Raw genomic sequence first — 14,725 nt, forward strand, 5'->3', positions numbered from 1 at the left:
AATGAGTTCAAGTGTTAAACACGGGTTAAAGCAACATGCATTACAAGTGTTTAATATTAGTCTTACAATAGTTACAATACATGTGTGAAAATGTGTTGGTCTATTTGTAGGCTTTTGTATTAAGCGAAAGTTCCAAGATACATCGTTACAACATACATCACTAACCCCGTATGCGGGGCGTTGGAGCCACTACTTACTCCTCAAAGAAAAGATTACAGACTCTCAAGACAATATGGGAGGAGCTGAGGTGAAAATTCCTTTGCATGTACAAATGAGGGGGTATTTATAGCCAAGGGTGAAACTGACCCTTGTGGTTGTTCGACTACCCTCATGGCTGTTTGACTTCCATGACTTTTCAACTTTACATGACTCTTCATACAACAAGTGGGCCTCTTGGACTTCCACATTACATTACATTGATTACCAGTATGGCCCATAGTAGAGATGTGGATGACATGACTCGACATGATAGCGCTGGTACATTTGTGTTGTTGTTGGCTTGCATATCGAGCTGCAATGCTGTTGGGTGATGGATGTCCTCATGGTGTGTCATAGCTTCACCTTCGCATGGAAAAGTATGTGGAGTCTTCGATGGTCATTGGTTTGCTTGATGTTGCATTCACACATTGTTCCTTGCTTGTGTGTTGGTAAGCTTGATAGGTTCGTCCATTCATGAAAAGTGCATGTTCGTCTATCCATCTGTTCATGAACACATCTTGCATGTTTTCTTGTCTATCCATTTGTGGACACATCTTTGCATGATCATTCATTCGCGAGCACATCTCTTTTCGTACATCGTTTTTTCATCCGTTGGTGAACCTACCCTTCTGCAAGTGCTCCCTTTGTTCATTCCATCCTCACGCCACATTTTTTGTGTACCTATGTCTGCATTCATTCATGACAAGACGACATCAAATCCATAAACATCCTAGTATACCATGATGCATGATCATTTTGGATGAAGGTGACTGGGAGAGGTGACAAGGTTGTGAGGCAGGATGAAGGTGATCACATCGTAAAGAATTTCATTTGACATTGACATTTTTCTGACTTCATGCTTTAGGGGGAAACTATTACAGATCCATTTGGGCACATCAATCCCATCATTCAGATCAGTGTTTCAAGGCTCTTCAAACCCTAATTTCAGTTGATACATGCCCTAAACAGGTCACCCCTTTGAATGTCTCCTTCCCAAACAATTTCATGACTTGAAGACATCCAGAAATAGCCTCTGCAGAGCACTTAGGCTTCCTTTCACCTGCACCGGGTGAGATTGAGTGAAATTCACATAGGGTTTGGGGAATATTATTATCTTTTGGATTCATCTAGAAGGTTCCCTCACTTATCAACTCCTATGAGCTCGAAAATGGATGAGGATTGAGTTAAGGTGCATCCTATCCTCTCATCCCTTCCTCCATGGAACTAATTCTAAGTATGAAAGGCCATTCAATACCACCATTTATGACAAAACCTCCTTCATCTTCTTATAAATTTACTAGTCATCTAAGTGATCAAGGGGGTTGGATTATGTTGAATTGTAAGGAGATAATGTTGCTATGATATTTGACTTTGAAGCAAGTATTATAATGCTACAATTTTGTCATGCTTTTGACGTGATGTGGATGGGATACAAGCTGGAGGAATAGATTTGAATCAGACACCAATGGTTGTAATTCCTTCTTCTATTCAATAAAGTGTTTGAACCTTTCTTCCATATGTTTTTATTGCTTTATAATGCTTATATGTGTGAATTGTATCTTATTCCTTTCACTTATATTCAATAGATCATTTGCTTTGATCAATTCTTTGTTTTTTGTTGTGTTTACAGTTACTTCTCAAGCGTATTAAGTACGGGAAGGAGTGACAGGATTAGTACAAGGGAGACGAAAGGAAAGTGGAACTACAAGTAGGTCTTCTCATCTTCTCATCTTATCTATTGCTTATAGGAAAAGACTAAAACACTTTAAACTATTGTTCTAGATATATCTACTTATCTAGGGAATTAGTATTTATCCGTAGATACCAAATTATCCAAAACAATAATTCATTTTCCTTTTGTCCTCATCATGATTTTCATGGATTACCTTGTCACCATCGAGAAGCATTTCTTGCAACAACTTTGTCAACCCTTCCAACTTGACATTCATTGCATCCATGTCTACTTTAAAAGCCTACATGTTTCCTTTTATACCATCCATGTCACCTTTTATTTCTTCTTTTAAACCATCCATGTCCCCTTGTAGTTCATCTTTGGTTTCTCTTCGTGAGAGAAAAAATTGTTGCACTTGGTCCCATAATTTTGATATATCATGTTGCAATTCTTCCTCTTCATTCGTCATAGTAGATATATCTGAGGGCTTAATGGGTGTAGAATGTTTTTTTGAGAGGAATTTTAGAACCAATACTGATATATGCTTCAATATTCCATTGGAATCACTTCAAACCAATTTTTCAAACAAAAGTTATGAGATTTTCTTAAAACATAAACACCTTTTTCTTGCTTTTAGGAGCTCGATCTTTAAATGGTTTTAACTTTGTAATTTATAATATCCAAGATCTAAACTCACTTCCAATGGAATCCCTATAATTCTTCTTTCCAACCCCACAATTCAAACCAAAATTGTATTCTTCAAGATAATGTTATGTCAAATCTCCCACAATAACCTGTTTATGGATTGGTTTAGTAGAGCGAACTTGTAAGTAATACCATGTGTCACTATTTCAGACTTAGTCCTTGATATTGATACGCAATAAACTAACCTCTCTCATTCTTTCATGTTTTGCAAAATTCCAATGCAATGCGTGAAGAGAATGTTATGACTATTTTCCCTTAGTCACTTGTTTGAATTCTAGAGCACGAAAAAATCCTAAATTCTTTGGACCATATCTCAGAAAATATAGCAAACCAAGATCTAAAATTCCAGCATAAATTTCACCAATATTTTGGCTCTACATGGTTGCAATTTTAACATCTAAAGCTTTCCAAAAAAAGAGTTATAGCGAATATTCCATAATGGCTTGTTTGAAGTAGCGAAACCCTAGAATCCAAAGCTCTGATACCAAATGGTATTCAACCAACTCACAAAATAGAAGAAAATATAGATCAATGACTTAGAAATTATCCTCTTCGAGGGGGGAAACTCCTTTACATTATTTTTGTCGTGGCTACAACCACCCTCCAAAATTTTTCCTATGCTTTGATTTTGGAGCCTTCCTTCTAAACCTCAGCAGCTCATCTCGCACTATTCCAGGTATTTGTGCTTCAACTGAGACTTGTATTTTCAGTTTGTATTGTGTTTGATTACTTAGTTGATTTCCTAACTTACATGATGATCTCTTGGCTTTTCCCACAATAGTTCTGGTCTTGCCCCAAAAACTGCGCAATTCTTGAGGGCAACTAGGCTTCCTATTGGGAATTGCATAGTATTGTCTACCACTGAGCCTTGAGCTCAGAGAATGCACAACCATGAGTGGGCAACCATCACTGAGCCTAGAAATTTCATAACTCTCACTAAGCTCAAAAACTCCATAATGCATTGAGCCGAAAAGTTGTCCAGGTCCCGCAACTTTGTTGTCTTTCCTGATAGTGTGCATGGAATGTTTCCCCAAAAAAAGAAAAAAAAAAAAAACATCCATAAAAAATGGGGATCTATTTTTAGCATCCCAAAGGAGGCACTTGCGCTATTTTTAGAAACTTTTGAAAAGTGTATATTTTCCTTGATTTTAGGCATGCACGTCATAAACACTAATTTGTCCAAATCTATTTAATCGATGTTGCTAGAGCTCATTTTCACATTTTATCTTTGAGCTCTAGCATTCTCGAGGAGATCAAGGAGCCTTAGGTGTGATCGTCGTCGCTTTTCTAGGTGATTTTTGCTTTTGTCGTCTTTTATCGCTTTTTCTGTCTTTTTTGTTGTTTGGCTTGTGTGAGTGTTGTTCCACTTGTTTCTCTGCATGGTTGTTGGCATTTTAACTTGTGGAAGTGTTGTTTCAAGTTATAGATTTCCTTTCCCAAGTGTCGCATGAGTTTTCTTGTTTTTTCACCAACAATTGTCATTGCGGCGACTCTCTTCACATGCTTCATTTTCCTTCCATTTAATAAATTGCTACACTTGATTCACATGAATGCAATTACATTTAGCCAAATATGTTGTCATATTTGCACTATATTTTATATCTACTTATTTTTCATACTCCCTTGGGTAGATCTGGGTTTCCCTTGCCTGTATCTTACCTTGCACAGCTTGCACTGCACAATATAGATACTCAAGCTCCTAGCCTGGCCTCTAGAATTGCGTAGAGCATAGCTTGGGCTAGCTCCAACTGCATACTGTGTAGTTCTAGGATCCAATCTCCCACCTTGGTTACTAAGACAACACAATACGCAGTGTCTCCCAAGCCTTGGTCTAGGCTCAACTACGTATTGCACAATTTCATTCATCAGGGTTCCACATTGATTGTCGGGACTGTAAAGTGCACAATTCTCATAGTCAATCAATCACCCCTTTCAATCAAAATTGCACAATCCTTCCCATTAAGTGCCCAACTTGTTTCTTGAATTTGTCTTGAAGTTGTTTTTCTTTTAAACTTACATCTGGTTGCAATGAGTGTCCTCTATGTCCCATTGGTACAACAATTGTTGAGCATCTCTCCATCAGCCACAGTTAACTTGGCATCTAAGAGAGTTGCATCAAAGGAAACCACCGAGAGAAGTATTGGGGAAGCAGTTCAGGAGATATCACTTGATTTAGCACTGTATGTAGATACTAAGTTGTTTATTGAGAAGGGAACCAGACTAACATGGAAATAGATCAAAGAATGTTTTGCAAAATGATTTGAGGGAGATCTTGAAGACTGATAGGTATATGTTAGTATCCAACTGTCAGTGTATACAAGGTTTCATGCAGGTATCCCGCCTTCCCATGTGTGGATATTATCAGCTAGATTGTCTCACATACAGATGAACAAACTATGATATTGAGTAGTGCCAATGGGAAGAAGCTTTCCACCTTCAAGGCAGAATAATTTCAGCAGATGTATCACTTTCCCAAGTTGCTGAAGTGCATGGAATCACTCTTCTATGCCACCCATGGCTATGTGAACATAAGATACATTATTAAGCACTCGATAAAAGAGCCATTGAAGTTTAGAAATTCACCCACCCATGTTTATAGGACAATGTCCCTCAAGAAGGCTTAAGAATTCTTAATCATATTTTCCTGCAAAATATATCGTCAAGAGAGCATGGAAACCTTCCCAGAAGAGTGGGAATTATTACTAGACCAGTTGGTGAGTGATGGGAGGCCATTCAACTGGTTAGATATGTTGGCTCAATAGTTGAAGTCCCATGTAGAAAAGACTCAGAATCCACCCAAGAATGCGCAAGCCATGTTTTATATGTTCGCATACTTACTGGATGCAATCTGTGCACAAAATCAGTTCCCTGGCTTGAACTGGACATGGACACCACAAGAAATTGTCGTGAACATATATTGTAAGTTGCTTTGACTAGAGTTATTGAGGAGTGATGGCAAGGCTAACTGACCACTTTATCATCTCGTTATACAAGCTTATATTTGAGCAAGATCCACCTTTCATATCCTGAGAAGCAATGGAGGCGATAGTAGACATTGTAGATTGGTATGCCTCATTAGGTAGCACCTTCATCAGAGTGTTTGGCAGAGAGAAGCCTCTACATGTGTTACAAAGGTATGCCACTGAAAAACATATCATGCAAGAAGTATCATACCACCTTGCTATAGGGTTGTCAGCAGGACTACATATGAAGAAGAAAGTTCCATGGCCCACTCTTCCTTTGCAGATTGGATTATATGAGATTAAGAGTTTGAAAGATGCAGATGACGAGGCTAAGGACATAGTTAATTTTGAGTTTGACACCAGGGAATTTGATATGTATGATCCTCACAATATTTTCAATGACCCCTGAACGCGAGTTTACTTTCCATGGATCAATGGGACATTTCATTGGCCATAGGAGGGCCCTTGGAGGCAATGCTATAATGCCTCTAGAATAAATGAGCCAGTCAATATAGAAAGAACTTGGAAGGCTTCTCTAAAGATAACAACAGTCCCGGAAGAAACAACAACAACAACAGAAGGAAAAAATCCAATGCAAGACAAGGGAAAGAGGAAGGTTACCGATAATCAAGAGAGAGATAAAAGTTGCAAAATGAAGGCAAATCCTATCCTCGAGAAGGAATATTTGGGAGTGGAAGCGAAGAGGGAGAAATGGATCAAGAGAGAAGAGTGGAGGAAGAGAGAAAAGTAGAGGTTGCGGGAAGCAGAACTAAAGCTTCAGGAGATAGAGAAGAGGTTGAAAGAAGAACAGGAGTTGAGGAGGAAAGAACGAGAAGAGAAGCAGAAGCAGGAAGAAGAAAAAGGAAAGGTGCAATGACAGAGGAAATAATGCCCATACAAGTTGAAGAGTTGGAACAACTAGCAGCAGAGGAGGAAGGTGAGAAGATTGAGGATCAGGAGTTTGCTCAGCTGATTGAGAAATTGATTGAAGTAATATATATGGAGTTGGAACAGAAGCCATAGAATAATGATGTTGACCTAATGCTGAGAGCACCACAGGTCATTGCTCAGTCTCCACCACCTCCAGAAGTAGAGCCAGCCCTGAGAAAGCAAGGATATGTTGTTCTCCTTAAGGATGATCCGGTCATGGATGTGTACAATTTATCATTCGATGAGTTCTAGAAGAGGATTGTACAAGCACAAAGGAAGCACTTTCTAGATGATCACTCATGACCTACATTCATCAAGGAAAGGTTGATAGTGTCAGGCACCAGGAAGCATCCAACTGCCATTTCCAAAGCCAACTTGGCCTATGGATGAGAAAAAAGCTCAAATGTTAAGTATTTGACGGTCGAGAATGAACAATTGGCAAAGAAATTGCACGCTACTAGGAAAGAGGTAGAGCAACTCTAAGAAATAATGCAGAATGCAGTTTTTGCATTGGGGGAGATGAGGAAAACAATGCTTGTTGAAGTATCATCACTTGGAGAAACCATGCGGAAGCTCTATGATGGATTTGTAACCATAAATAAAGCAGTTGTTCATTTTCATTGCCTACAGTAGTGGAGAAAATATTTTTTTAAAACTCTCAAAAACATACATGCCGCTATCACCCATATATAACAGTGGACAATGTGGTACAAAGGGGCCTTGCTTTCTTCGAAGCCATAGGAAAAGCTAGAGAAAGTGAAGTTCTAAATGTTGATTTAGAATAATGAGTAGCTTGCCTCATTCATCGACAACACACAAGCTTCATATGTACAGTTGTACATTAGTTTTGATGTCTTTGTGAGAAAGCACCAGATCCCATCAATCGGTTCCCTCACTAATGCTAAAGCTAAGAACCAAGTCTAGCTGGAGATCGATGAGTACTTGGAACAGCTAAGATGAGAAGCCACCAAAGAAGACTTGGAGCTTAACGTAGACAACATGCAAAAGTTCATCGGTGGCCTTGTCAAGGTCAAGATCATAATGCTTCTCATGCTTCTGAACAAGTTGGATATAGATTCCAAGATAGTGTACCTGAATGCCATGGAGGCTAGATTCTACTTCTAGAAAGACACCGTTAAGGAGTTTCGAGACACCATTGCATAGTACCAAGATTAGCACCAATATGTGACTGAGAAGCAGCAAGTGGAGGTTGATGAACTAGACTTTCCCAAAAATCCAGAATCATACTTTTGTTTCTTGTTAGGCCGTCTATACCCTATTTTTTATTATATGGGTACATGTGGAAAATGTAATATTATTTTTAATTATATTGTAAGTGAAATCCCAAGTGTCGATATTGGAATATGAAAAGTCACCATGTAATGTAATTTTTCATCTAGTGAAAAAGTTGAAGAGTCATGAGGGTAGTCCAAAGGTCACAAAGGGGGAGTTTAAGATTCAACCCCCTCTTGTTATAAAGATGACCTCATAACTCATGTAATGGGCTTTTGGGAGCCAAGCTTTTGGCTAGACTTAGGCTTAGAAAAGGCATTGTGAAGAGACTTGGCTTTTCCATAGCGTAGAGCGAGTATACTTCTTTGGAGGAGCAGGTGTTCTTAACTGTAATGTTCCACTATTAGGGCTATTGGTCGTCAGTGTTGTATGTATGGATGTAACTTTCATGTATATCGATAATATCATAACAAACACACTTTCATGCATATGTTTTTAATATAGTAGCACTATTCTTGTTGTCTTGGAAATGTATGTTATTTAATTTACGCATATGCTTATGAACTACTTTGTATGCATTTGTACGAATCTTGTTGAATGTGTGTTGTTGGATCAATTCATCACTTTAATTTGTGGACTATTATGCATCTTAGCTTGTGATGTCATTTCGCTGGTATGTTCCTCTCAAGTTTTGTACTATTACAGGATTATAAGGGGCACACTTCCTTTTCACCTAGTGCTTTGGAATAGGGAAAATTTTAAGAACCCCCCCTAAATTTACATGTATAATAAATGGGCGAATCTCCATGGTATATAGGAAAAATGGAAGGCGAATTTATCAATAATATGATATGTATATATAATTTTTTGGCGAATCTCTCACCAGGCATGGCAAATATTTTACTCAATTATAAAATCTTGTGTTTATTGAATACACAAATGAAATCGTTGCATTTCTTTAAAATATCTTTTGAAATCAAAATTACCGATATGATATGTATATATAATTTTTTGGCAAATATCTCACCAGGCATGGCAAATATTTTACTCAATTATAAAATCTTGTGTTTATTGAATACACAAATGAAATCATTGCATTTCTTTAAAATATCTTTTGAAATCAAAATTACCGAAATTACATATCGATAACCTAGTGGGTGTAGGATAAAATTCACCCGTGCCATTCACAGAAAGCATGAGAAAAAACCTAATACTATATATAAAACCAAGAATAATTCAAATTCATCACTTCTAGGGACCTCGTAACCACCCTGCCAATACACAAGTATGTTCCTGTTTGCAATTAGAAAAATTACCCAAATTACAATCTGTTTACTCCAGCATATGTTGGAAAGTTATAGAAGGATGACTAGTGCAATCAATCCATTCCTTTTAGCCCTGGATTTGTTTTAGTTTAAAACAGAAGTATACAAATATACTTGTCCAATGTCTATGCTTTAACCATTCACCTTAAGATGTTTTTACAATATAAATTCCTAAGTCTATTTAATATCTTCATTATCATAAAAACCAACCGATATCCATCTTAACTCCACATCTACCACTCTTAGGGGGATGATATCCATCTTAACTCCACATCTACCACTCTTAGGGGGATGAAATCTATTTATCCCTCTAAGCACTTGGTAGACCCAGAATTAAGATGGATCTAAGATGATAAAATTTCCCCTTTAAATAGTCTATGCTCACATGAATACCATGGTATTACCATGGGTCAATACCATGGGTTATCATAAACCTAGAGCTTAAAAATTACTATTAGTAATTTATTAAAATTAATAGTTGATTTTTATTTTATTTTTTATTTTAACCAAGCTAAAATGTTTAACATACATTAAATTACAACATCCATTTTTACTCTTGATCGGATCAAATATTTTTTCACTCTATGCTAGTTTGCATATCACGATATTTGATACCTCTCGGGGGTTAGTAGATCCAGAGTAAAGATGGATCTATGTTGGTTTAATTCCCCCATTTAAATAGGGTACATTCCAGGTGAATACGATGGGTCAATACCATGTGCCATTTTGGTGAATACCATGGGTCAATACCATGTGCCATTTTTATTTTTATTAATACTAATATTAGGGTTAATAATGTTTTTTTTGCATGGTATTAATAACAATCTAGTCCATGGTATTTTTCCCATAGGTTTCACCTAAATATAACGCATTTTTTTAGTGTTCGTAAATATAAGGTGACTTATGGAGTAAATATAAAAAAATGTTTTATTTGTTTACCATACCTCTCATTTATTTATATTCTTATTAAATTACCATACCTCTTTTACAAATATGGTATTTGGCCCATAGGATTCACTTAAATAAAACCTCTTTCTTGAGCCTTCATAAATAGAACGAGGGTTATGGACTAAATATAAAAAGAGGTTTTATTTATTTACCATGTGTCTAGTTTATTTATATTTTTATTTATTTACCATACCTTTTGAGTAAGTATAAAAAGACGTTTTATTTATTTACCATACCTCCACTTTACTTATATTTTTATTTGTTTACACTCTTGCATGTATATAAGGTGACTTATGGAGTAAATATAAAAATTGTTTTATTTATTTACCATACCTCTCATTTATTTATATTTTTATTAATTTCCCATACCTCTTTTATAAATATGGTATTTGGGCCTTTGGCCCATAGGATTCACTTAAATAAAACCTATTCTTGAAAATGGGCGAATGAATTCACTTAAATAAAACCTATTCTTGAAAGTGGGTGAATGGAAGGTTGTAACTCCTAATTTCAAGGGCTAAATTTACCTTTTTTACCCTCTCCCTTAAAATAAGGTGGGCTATTTGAGGTGATTTGTAAAAATGTACTATGATACAAAATATTCGCCCACTAAAAATTTAAAACCCCTTAATTTCGCCAAAGGGCGAACATTCGCCCCTAAAATTTTCTATGCTTTGGAACCACCACGCATTGCACTTGACTCTCCATAGGCATTACACTACCACCCACTCTTGGGACTCCTGCTCCAAATGGTGTGAGGCCTAGTTGGTACTTCATATTGGGGAGATCCCCTGGATGTTGGAGGATCCAACACGGTCAACATTTCTGGCTCTAGAAGGAGGGCCAGATGAAAAGTTGAGCCCTTGAAGTCTTTTTTGAATTTATGCACACATTTCATGACTTCTTCCCAAATCACAACCCTGGGATGTTTTTCTAACTGTACATTTCAATGTGCTGACGAGAATTTTAAATGACTTGTCCATAATTAAGTTCAATGGAGAGGGTGGAATAACCTTTCTCAAGAACGCAATTTCCTTTCCTGGTTTCTATGATAGGCATAACATCTAGTTTGAATATGTTCCTTGTGGGTTGTTTTCTCTCATGTTTGAAGGGCACACAAAGCAATGGCGTCACACATTTCTCGTAGCCTCTATACACTCTTTGAAGAAATTTTTTAGTGAATCATGCCATTCTTTCATTCTTTATGACCGAAAACCCCTTAATAGCAAAATTTTAAAATTACAAAAATCACGTGATGAATCTCTTCAAGATTTTCATGATCATTTTGTTCAATAATACTTTGAATTTCCTGAAGATGAAGTTGACTGGGAATTATTGGATGAAATCTTTCAATATCTTGTTCACGTTTCTAAAAATCCACATGAGTTAGAATATTTCAAACCTCTCCCAACATACCTTCATGCTAAAGCTCCTAAATCTGAGACAAACAAGGTTATTTTCCCAAGTGACCCTTCGTCCCCTTCTCATCGAAAAACTCTAACTCTGCAAGTCGAGGTGGGAGATGTTGGGAGTTCACCTATTGATTTACCACCATCTCATCCTATCCCACCTGATCTGAATTTATGCCCAGATTTGGACTGTAACCCCGACGATTGTGTTGAAGTGTTATCTCCTCGTCCTCCATCCTTTGGTCCCTCTGATCCTCTAGATTTTGGTGTGTTGTTTCCATCTATCTGAGATCTCTCTTTTGATGTTCATGAGGATCAAGTTTTGGGTGGAGCTGGTGTTGAACAACTAACCTGCGTTATTGTTTTTGATGAGTATGTGTGGGAGTTGAACAAGAATCTACGGTGAAGGATGACCTCCTTCTGTTTGCACCTCGTCCAATTTTTACTAACGTCTTCCATGGGGTTTCCATTTCTGTTCCATATTGTGAAAATTCATTTTTCGGATGTTTCTACTTTCGATCATTCACAAAACACTTGGAATGTCATTTTTTCATTTGAATGTGGACAACACAAACATACCTTCTCGGATGCTCCCAATCTCTCATCTTACCTTTCCGGAAACATAGAGGGTGAAATTTCTCATTTTTCATCATCCCCTCTTTATGATTCGTCAGATCATGAGGATGCCTCTGTTCATGATCTTGAACATTTTGATCATGATGTCATGATATTTTCATTCATTCATATTGGTCTCCATAATTGTCCTAATTTTGACCCTAAACTTGTCCTAATCCTACCCTTTAAACCCTTTGTTTCACAATTGGACTCAATCTTTTACACATATTCCTAGACTCTTCACAACTTTGGTAAATATGTGTTATATAGGCTTATTTTTTATTTAAAAGATTAAATAAGTTTACGTATCTTTGTAACTTATTTATTTTCCATTTCCTTAAAGGTACAATGAAGTAAAAGTCATTAATCGAAGTAAAAGTTGGTTGGTGCAGGCAGGTTCTTGTACCATCCACCATTCCTGTACTTGAAGACAACTGGCAAATTTACCTTTCTCACCACCAAAACATTGTATTTGTTGATAAAATGATGCACATTCCTTGCCAAGGATCAGTTCTATACTCTAAAATAAGCTCAGAGCATTGAGGAAAGTGCGAAAAGAGGAGGTTGGGTTTTGACTAGCACATTCCTGATTAAGTTTCTGTTGCGGCCGAGAGCCGAATGTCTGTGTATAAATAGGGTTTTTAGGCTAGAACTAGGTAGCGATATGTTGGGGAATTTTTTCTACTGTGTAGACTCTGTTTTGTATCGCCTATCTCTGGGCTAGAACTATGAAGCTTTGATGTATATTTGCAGCAAAATTTAATAATATAAGGAGCAACTCTAGTTCGATCTATTTCAGGTTTGTCAGGCGGATAAATTGTTCTTGTGGACAAGACCGATCTCCCTAGTATCTACAGATATCTAGCGACAAGCAAGACAAGAAAATTCTATCTTTCTCTAAATATTGCGATTTATAAATAAAAGCCAAGAGATGTTTTAGACCCTACCTCAAGTCGAATGCTAGTTTGTGGCAGCCACGCTTCGACCGTCCAAATGAGCTTCCTTTTAAAGAACCTGCAAACACAAACAAGCACACATCAAATAACACCTACATAGCCAATAGAATAAACCATATTTATCATGATGATCAAGGAATTCATGAAATAAACCATAGAAGACAACTTATTGAGAAAAATGAAATTGATTGTATTAACTTTAAACAAAGAAGAACTTTACAACCTTGGTGCCTTGATGCTGTACAAGCTCCTCCCAGGGTCCAACAAGAATCTCCTATAGTTTGACAATTTTCACTCTCTTCCCAAAGAGATCAAAAGGTATGTAATCTCTCCTCTCAAGCTCAATTAGGAAGTCTAAATTCCAACAGCATTTACCCTCAAAAATATTCAGCTTCCAACCTCTCTAGCAACCAGCCCAATGCCTTATTTTATAGTGCAGAGGAAGGAAGTTACCAGGTCCACCTTCAAAGGGATAGAGTCCTCCTTCAAAGGGATAAGCTCGTCACATCAAGGGGTTAGCTCCTTTAGTTATGGGATGCATGAACCACCTAGGAGCGAACTTGCCACCTCAAGGTTCCTTCTAGAAGCGTCCAGAATTAACCCAAAGTGAGTCTTTAATAATAAACTTCCGCCTTTTTGACTTTTACAGGGATCCGCACCCTTTCCTTTAGAGACAGAGCAGGCAGGTCCGCAGGTAACATGACCAAGGGGTGCGGGACCGTAGTTAATGCTAAGAGAAAGTGCGGAACCAGAGTTTAAGATATTTTCAAGGAATTTCTCTCATTTTTAAGGCTTGACATGAAGAGCTGATGTTTAAGACTTGCAAAGGAGGACAGTATGAGTGGTGATAGACTCACACTGACTACAGAAAGTCATGGTGACAATATTTTGTGTAACAAGGTTCTTATCTTATGTGATGATCCTTTTGTGTAGTTGATCTTCAAGTTTACATAAAGGGAAATGAGATGGTTGGCTAGGGCCCATCCAACCCAACTCGTTATCCCTCTGTCTCGTAGGTGTGGTCTTTCAGATTAATCACATTATTAGAATTTGGTCGATGTTTCGAACGAATTAATGTGGTACATCCTCAGGACAAGGTGAAGAATCAATCGATCTTAAGGAATAAATAGCATGGATGCATCATTGCCCAGAATTAGCTATTGAAAATTAGTCGTTGGTAAGTTAGTTAATAAGGTAAGTAAAATATTATTAAATATTAGAGGTGGGGAGTTATTTATTAAAATAATAATATATATTTAGTTAAAAACTAGCTGTTAGGAATAAAAATAAAAATAAAACATTAAAATATTATATATTTATTTAGCAACTAGATGTTAGGAATAAATAAATATTATATTAATTTTAATAATTAATTAAAGTGTTAAAATATTATATATTTATTTAAAAATAGTTGTTATAAAATATTTTATTCCAATACTTTAATAATTAATGAATAAGGTAAGTGAAATATTATATTAAAGTATTTTATATCTATTTCGGAGTAAATATTTTATTTTAATGTTTTAATAACTAATTAGATATTACAATTTATAAAATATTATTAGGGGTTAATATAATCCAAATAAATAAAATATACCTAAGATCAATGTATAGAACTAAGTTATAGTTTAAGAAATAGTTCTGTTATCACCAAAATAGGACCCTGATAGGCTGCTAATCAGACTATCTCAGTGTAACTATTTCAAACCAATCTTTTAGCTAAGGCTTAGCCTCCTTAGCCTGAGAGGGCTCTCTCAAAGGGTTAATGATA

Source organism: Pinus tabuliformis, chromosome 3_2, assembly GCF_031772625.1.
Source record: "Pinus tabuliformis cultivar Carrire ecotype Pingquan chromosome 3_2, CPIR1, whole genome shotgun sequence".
NCBI classification, from domain to species: Eukaryota; Viridiplantae; Streptophyta; class Pinopsida; order Pinales; family Pinaceae; genus Pinus; species Pinus tabuliformis.